The following is an 8,814-nucleotide window of genomic DNA, read 5'->3' on the forward strand; positions in this document are numbered from 1 at the left end:
CTTCCTTCCCCACCCCTCCAGCCCTTCCACCACAGGCAGCCTACGTTTTCCAAACAGAAGACTTCAGTCTATTTTGCTGAAGAGATTACGATGAAAATCACCATCTGTTAATCCAATCTGCATCACGAGGAGAAAGAAAATCATCTCATGGGGTGAAACCTCCTCTCAGAAAGGTGGGGGGTGGTTTCCTGGGGGTCTCCAGCAATGGTGAGAGTTGCTACCTATCCGGGTTCTGATTTGCAAGTGAAAGGCATGTGGGAAGCAAAGGAGGGGGTTAAGGGCAGGCCACAGAACAGAGTAAATGGCCGAGTGCAGGGGACGGCCGGGGAATGTAAACTGGCCGGAAGCCAAGAATACACAGTGGAGAGAATGCTCTTGTCACGTGCACCCAGCCACCCAGGCCAAGAAGCTGCCTGGCCACCGGCCCCCCCTGCCCACCCCGGTCACTCCCTCCACTCAGCACTCAGCACTCAGCACTTCATACCTTCACCCTTGAAGCTGCACTCTTAATTTCCAATGTCCTTGCTTCTTTCCTGCCCAATTCAAAGCCCTGGAAGGAAGCATTCAGCTAAGAGAGGGAGAAGAAGGCCAGTCTTGGTCCCTTTAGTCCTCCTAATAAATCAGACAATAGTGGCACTTCCTGGTGGTCCAGTGGTTAAGCCTCTGCCTTCCAAAGCAGCGGGCATGGGTTCAATCCCTGGTGGGGGAACTAGATCCCACGAGTCGCCTAGCCAAAAATAAAAAAAAAAAGTCAGACAATAGCTCCCACCTGTGTGTTTACAAGAGGTTTAACTAACCCCAGTAGAGGGTCCCGTGCTGGGAAGTTCCCATGGCACCAGACCTGGTCTGTAGTGTTTATACATGCTGAAGCCTGGAGAGGAAATTCTAGAAGCAGTAGCTTTCCACAGCCACCCTGACCCCAAAGACCAGAGAAATTCCTTCACAGAGCAGGAGCCCTGGAAAACCACAGATGTCTAACAGCTTTAGGAACCCTGACTTCCTGTTTATTCAGTTTTTTAAAATTGCATTTTGTCAGATACTCTTTTAGCGCATATGTGATAGTCACATGGTTTTTTTCTGCTTGGCTCTGTTCATGGGTTAAATCTCATTAACGGTTTCTGAATATTAGCCATCCTTCCATTTCTAGAATAAACCCCACTTAGTCACAAAGTTTTGTTTTTTTTTTTTTAATACTGCTGGGATCTGTATCTAGCACAGGCTGAAAGTGAAAGTATGAAAGTGTTGGTGGCTCTGTCGTGTCCAGCTCTCCTGCAACCCCATGGACTATGGCCCACCAGGCTCCTCTGTCCATGGGATTCTGCAGGCAAGAATACTGGAGTGGGTTGCCATTTCCTCCTCCAGGGGCTCTTCCCGACTCAGGGATGGAATCCTGGTCTCCTGCGTTGCAGGCAGAGTCTTTACTGTCTGAGCCACCCAGGGGAGCCCAGTACAGGCGTCCACACTCCAAAAAACTGACTTTCAGATTTCCGAGTTTAAGCAACTAACATACTTCAGTCCAATATGATGACCCTGCTCTGTGCTTGAAATGTGGCCAGTGGAACTACAGAACTGAATTTTACATTTTATTTATGTATCTTTTACGTAATATTTTTCTTTCTTTCTTTTTTTTTTTTTTTTTTTCTTTTCTTGACTGAGCCATTAGGCGTGTGGAGATCTTAGTTTCCTGAGCAGGAATCGACCCTGCACCCGGCCCACCCCACCCCCCACATCCACACCCACAGCACTGGAGGTGCAGAGTCTTAACCACCGGACCGCCTGGGAAGTCCCATCTTCTTCCTTTTAACTTTTGTGGTAAGACACACATAACACAAAATTTACCTAAAATTTTCCATTTTTGAGCATACAGTTCGGTGGTCTTCATTCAGTGGTGGTACAATCATCACCACTCTACACATCCCAGAACTTTTTTTTTCCATTATCCCAAACTAAAACTTTGGGCCCCTTAAATATTCACTCCCATTCCCCCTGCCCCCAGCCTTGGGTAAACACTATTCTACTTTCTGTCTCTATGGATTTGACTACTTTACATAGTGGAATCCTATAGTATTTGGATTACTATAGTATTTGTGGTAGTGGAATCCTATAGTATTTGTTACTTGGTGTCTGGCTTATTTTACTAAATGTAATGTCTTCAAGGCTCATCCATGCTGTAGAATTTCATTCCTTTGGGGAAATGAATTACTCAGCAACCTGTGACTGATACAGAGATGTATAGAAGTTGATGGATTTGAAAGAGAATATAGGGGACTTTCCTGGTGGTCCAGCAGTTAAGACTCTGTGCTTCCACTGCAGGGGGCATGGATTTGATCCCTGAATTAAGATTCTTGAAGTGGCTGCAAAAAAAAATTTTTTTTTCAAAGTGTTAGGTTAGTTTCCATGGGGCTGCCATAACAAAGAGCCACAGGCTGTATGGCTTAGACAGAAATTCATATTCTCACAATGCTGGAAGTTAGAAATCCTAGATCAAGTTGGAGATTGGCTTCTTCTGAGTTCCCTCTGCCTGGCTTGTTGACAACCATCTTTTCTTTGTGCATTCACGTGGTCACAGTGTGAACATTCTTATCACCACTGAGGGGTACATTTCCAAAAAAGGCAAGCTTGAAAGGTAAGTTTTCTGTTATGTGTATTTGACCACAATTGAAAACAACAATTATTTCTCAAAAAGTCACTCAATGAAAGGTTCTGTGAGCAGGAGATGCTGAGTATTAGCAGCAGAATATCGCTTGTTAAGAGAGAAAGTAAGTTGATGGGAAGAAGGATATATTTAAGGGTCAAAAAGACAAATAGAAGTGTTCTGAGTCAAAAAACTAAAAACAGAACTACCATATGATCCAGCAGCTCCACTCCTGGGTCTATATGCAGAAGCAACAAAAGCATTAATGTAACAAAAGCATTAAAAATATACATGCACCTCAGTGTTCCCAGTGTCATTATTGCGACTGTCAAGGTATGGGAGCAATCTAAGTGCCCGTCGACAGATGAATGGATAAAGATCACACACACACATGCACAATGGAACACTAGTCGGCCATAGAAAGAAAGGAAATTTTGCCATTTGCAACAATATGAAAAATTTGGAGGGTATTATGCTAAGTGAAGTAAGTCAGACAGAGAAAGACAAATACTGTATTTTATCTCTTATATGTGGAATCTAAAAAAAAAAAATAGTTAATATAACAGCAATAAAAAAGAAACAGACTCGCAGATGTAGAGAACAAACCAGTGGTTACCAGTGGGCAGAGGGAAGTGGGGAGGGGAAGTGTAGGGGTAAGGGATTAAGAGGTACAAACCATTATGTATATAATAAATACAAGGATATATAGCACAACACGGAGAATATCGCCAATGTTCTATAATAACTGTCAACGGAGTATAACCTTTAAGAAGTGTAAATCACCATATTGTACACCTGTAAACTTATATAATATACATCAACTCTACTACAATTTAAAAGACAAGAAATGCAAAAAAAAAAAAAAAAAAGGCAAGAAGGATTAGCGTGAGATAAGAAGAACTTCACTGTTGTTCAAGAACAGTCCTGGAAATATTGTCACATTCTGGTTTCAGTTTAGGGAAGTTGAGGAACTGACCAGCCAACGACTTCTGGTCTCTCTCTAAATAAAGAAGGTAGGTCATAGACTGAGAACTCAGGCCAGGCCAAGGGCAGAGATCAAAGAGCTTAAAAATAGTGTGCTTGTCACTATGGCAATGAGGAGGAGCCGACCAGAGGATTGCAATGGGGCTGTAGGCAACACTGTACGGGGGCAGTCCTGAGTTTGCTCATCACGTCTTTATGACTTCCCCGGTGGCTCAGATGGTAAAGAATCGTCTGCAATACAGGAGACCTGGCTTCCATTCCTGGGTCGGGGAGATCCCCTGGAGAAAGGAACAGCTACCCACTCCAGTATTCTTGCCTGGAGAATTCCATGGACAGAGGAGCCTGGCAGGCTGCAGTCCATGAGGTCACAAAGAGCTGGACATGACTAATACTTTCACTTTTTCACTTTCACCATATCTTTATGCCTTGTAATATGACTTTCTCCAGTGATGTTCAATTGCTTAGGGAGAAACATATGCGGGGGAAAAACCCTGATAGATGGGCTTTTTCTTTTTTAAAAAAAATTTTTTTATTTTATATTGGCTTATGCTCAGATGCTCACTTGAGTCCAACTGTTTGCGACTCCATGGACTGTAGCCCACCAGTCTCCTCTTTCCATGGGATTCTCCAGGCAAGAATACTGGAGTGGGCTGCCCTTTCCTCCTCCAGGGGAACTTCCCTACCCAGGAATCGCACCTGGGTCTTCTGCATGGCAGGCAGATTCTTTACCAACGGAGGCACCAGGAAGCCCAATTTTACACTGGAGTACAGTTGACTTATAATGTTGTGTGGGTTTCTGGAGTACAGCAGAGTGATTTAGTTATACATATACATGTGTTGGAGAAGGAAATGGCAACCCACTCCAGTACTCTTGCCTGGGAAATCCCATGGACAGAGGAGCCTTGTGGGCTGCAGTCCATGGGGCTACAGAGTCAGGCATGACTGAACCACTAACACTTTCATACACGTATCTTTTTTTTTTCCAGATTCTCTTCCCATATAGGTTATTATAGAGGATTGAGTAGAGTTCCCTGTGCGCTATGGTAGGACCCCGTGGTTTATCTATTTTATATATAGTAGTATGTTTGTGTTAATCCCAAACTCCCGATTTATCCCTCCACCCTCGACCTTTCCCCTTTAGTAGCCATAAATTCGTTTTCAAAGTCTGTGAGCCTCTTTCTGTTTCATAAATAAGCTCATTTGTGTCCTTTTTGAGATTCACACGATCGTTGTCTTTGTCCCACTTACTTCGCTTAATATGATCATCTCTAGGTCCATCCATGTTGCTGTGTGTGTGCACACAGTTGTGTCCAGCTGCTTGCGACCCCATGGACTGTAGCCCACCAGGCTCCTCTGTCCATGGGGATTCTCCAGGCCAGAAAACTGGGGTGGGTTGCCATGCCCTCCTCCAGGGGATCTTCCCGACCCAGGGATCAAACTCCCATCTCCTGCATTGTCTCATGGGTTCTTTACCACTAGCACCTCCTGGGAAGCACCGAGTCGCTTCATGCCTTCTCTCTGTGGCCGAGTAATACTCCATTGTACATCTGGACCACACCTGCTTCATCCATTCCTCTGCCAGTGGGACATTCAGGTGGTTTCCGTGTCTTGTCTGTTGTGGACAGTGCTGCTGTGAACATAGGGTGCACGTACCTTTTCAAAGCGTGGCTTTCTCTGGATGTGTGCCCAGGAGTAGGATTGCTGGATCATATGGTAGTTCTATCTTTAGTTTTTTAAGGAACTCCACACTGTTCTCCATAGTGGCTGCACCAATTTACATTCCCACCTACAGGGTGGGAGGGCTCTCTTTTCTCCTTATGCTTTCCAGCATTTGTTATTTGTAGACATTTTTTGACGATGGCCATTCTGACCAGTGTGAGGTGGTACCTTGTTGTATTTTTTTTTTCCAAGTGTAGGCATTTTTTTTTAAATAGTCACATTCAGTGTCTAACATTCTCCACTTTAAGAAGCTGTCTGAGCCTAAACTCTATTTGTTCATTTATTTTATTTTAAAATTTTGGCTGCATGGGGTCTTCATCTTGACACGTGGGTTTTCACTAGTTGTGGTGCATGGGCGGGGTGGGAAGGGGGCTTCTCTTATTGAACCCACGTCCCCTGCATTGGAGGGGAGATTCTTAACCACTGGATCACCAGGAAAGTCCCCTCATTGCAGTTTTGATTTGCATTTCTCTAACAATTGGCGATGTTTAGCATCTCTTCCTATGCTTTTTGGCCATCTGTATGTCTTCTTTGGAGAAATGTCTATTTAGGTATTCCGTAGGTGGGCTTTTTCTTTTTCTTTTCCAGGACTGGGGTGATAAAAAGACAGAATGGCAGAGGAGTGTTAAGTATCCTAGTGTGAAACGAGGGTCACTGAAATGATAGGCTGTGGAAGTGCATCTGAAGAGGAAAGCAAGGAAGGAGCATGCTGATGGACTGGGGGCTCCTCTCAAGTTAAGACAAGATCACAAGTGGCTATTGCTAAGGAAGTAGGATGCAAGCAGAAATCGTTGATGTCTGAGAGGCATGGAGAACCCAGTGGAGAGGTGGATGCTACGGTGTGGAGGGTAATGTTCGCATAGGTCTTCTAAGTCAGTGCCTCCCAAACACTGTCACATCAAGGGGCAAATAGAAACGTGACAATATTTTCTGCAGCTCATGGAGATGAACAAGAGCAGCCTGGCAAAAGCCAGGGGCAACCAGCCACTCTGAGGGCGGAGGAATCCACTCGACCTAGTCATGGCAAATCTGTCTAGACAGAAGCTCTCTAGAGAATTTCAGGAAACCATGTGGAAAATGAGGGCAAGTGACCAGGAAGTCCACAGACAACAAAACGGTGACAGTTACGGTCAGAGAACAGACTAGGGGGAGATATCTGTCTCAGAAAAGGGAAGAAAGAATACAGTCAGTTCCACAATTATGATGGCTTGACTTCGTTGTTCAGTTTTATGATGGTGCAAAAGCAATTCGCATGCAGTAGACACTGTACTTCAAATTTCAATCTTTTCCCAAGCTAGAGGTATGCTGTATGATACTGCCCCAGAATCACCAGATTTTCCACCAACTTCTGCTTTCAGCACCCTATAGATTCTGTCCTGGCCAGTCACAATGCTGATAAGACCTTGAAAGCAGGAAAGCAGAAGTCAGCTGATAACATACTTTGTATGTCTCACTAAAATACACATGCCAGAGCAAGGGAGATAAAACCCCATAAAAACCGGAAGTTTGTCACTCAGGAACTTTCCTGGGAATCCAATAGTCTGAGGACAGTGGGAATATACCCTCCAAGTAAAGGAGTTATTACTCCTTGAACTCTTTGTGGTGGTTTAGTTTCTCAGTTGTGTCCAACTCTTTGCGACCCTATGGACTGCAGCCCACCAGGCTCCTCTGTCCCTGGGATTGTTCTGGCAAGAATACGGGAGTGGGTTGCCATTTCCTTCTTCAGGGGATCTTCCTGACTGGGGGATCGAACTGGCATCTCTTACGTCTCCTGCATTGACAGGCGGGTTCTTTACCACTAGCACCATCTGGGAAGCCCTAGTTAGCTCTGAATCAGGGCTGGTTGGATCCAATCATGTGACTGGGGGTTGAAACTCTCAGCCTCACTCCCTGACCTCCAGACAGGCTAGGGAGATGGAGCTTGCGCACTGATGGCCTGTGATTTCACCAACCAAGCTTCCGTAATGGAGCTTCCATAAATACCCTGAACAGCGGGATTCAGAGGGCTTCCAGGCAGGTAAATGCATCAAGGTGCTGGGTGATGACACACCCAGAGAGGGCCTGGGAGCCCTGCATCCCTTCCCCATATCCTCCCCTGAGTATCTCTTCTGTTTGGCTGTTGCCAAGTTACATCCTTTATAATAAATCAGTAATATCCTGGTGGCTCAGACAGTAAAGAATCTGCCTGCAATGCAGGAGACCCGGGTTCAAAAGATCCCGGGGTCAGGAAGATCCCCTGGAGAAGGGCATGGCAACTCACTCCAATATTCTTGCCTGGAGAATTCCAAGGACAGAGGAGCCTGGTGGGCTACAGTCCGTGGGGTCACAAAGAGTCGGACACGACTGAGTGGCTAACACTCGCACTTTCAATACTAAGGGCCTTCTTGAGTTCTGCAAGCCATTCTAGCAAATGATGGAAGCCAAGGACGAGTCCTGGGAACGCCCCAATTTCTAACCAGTCGGTCAGACGCAGGGGAGGCCTGGGACTTGTGGCTGGAGTTCAGTCTTGTGGGACTGAGCCCGTTACTTGTGGAGACTGATGATAATTGCAAGAGGTTAGTGTGCCCAGATTCAGAGAAGGCAATGGCAACCCACTCCAGTACTCTTGCCTGGAAAAATCCCATGGACGAAGGAACCCGGTAGGCTGTGGTCCATGGGGTCACAAAGAGTCGGACATGACTGAGCGACTTCACTTTCACTTTTCACTTTCATGCTTTGGAGAAGGAAATGGCAACCCATGCTGTTCTTGCCTGGAGAGTCCCAGGGACGGGGCGGCCTGGTGGGCTGCAGTCTATGGGGTCGCACAGAGTCGGACACGACTGAAGCGACTTAGCAGCAGCAGCAGTGTGCCCAGATTGAGACACTCATCACTCAGTGGCTGTCTGGAGTTAGAGAATTAGTGGCCGATGCGGAAAACAAACACACAGTTGCTTGTCAGAGGTGTCAGGAGCAAAAACCAGCTCATAATCTGTCCCCAGGGTCAGTGGGAAAGAATCTGTGTGCCAATGCAGGAGACACGGGTTCCATCCCTGGTCCGGGAAGATGCCACATGCCGTGGAGCAAGTAGGCCCATGTGCCACAACTATTGAGCCCATTCTTTAAAGCCCGGGAGCTGCAACTACTGAGACTGCGAGCCTCCCTACAACCAGAGAAAATCCCGAGCAGCAACGAAGATCCAACACAGCCTAAATAAATAGTTTGTTGGTTTTTTTTTTTTTCAATCTGTACCCAGGTCTACTCTCCTCTAAAACCTTCCATTACAGAGAGTGCTAGTAAGACTTAAGTAGACCCGATGACCACCCCGTGCCTCTCGGTCAGCTTCTTCCCCACCTAGTCTCCCCAGTGCCTGCTTAATGTTCACAGCTACCTGCTGATGAACAAAGCGGCTGTGGTGGGCTACGCACGGATCTGCCTCCTCACAGCTACGGAGCTTCGTCAGCGATGGAGACCCGCCTTGCTGTCCTCGGCAAGCAGTG

General features: G+C 46.2%; 1 long non-coding RNA gene across 1 annotated transcript in view; it reads right to left on the reverse strand.

The window, feature by feature from the left end:
* The window catches only part of LOC122692517, a 32,018-nt gene that overhangs the window by 19,087 nt on the left and 4,117 nt on the right, over positions 1-8,814 (reverse strand). The window lies entirely within an intron of this gene.

This window comes from Cervus elaphus, chromosome 4 (genome assembly GCF_910594005.1).
Source record: "Cervus elaphus chromosome 4, mCerEla1.1, whole genome shotgun sequence".
NCBI classification, from domain to species: domain Eukaryota; kingdom Metazoa; phylum Chordata; class Mammalia; order Artiodactyla; family Cervidae; genus Cervus; species Cervus elaphus.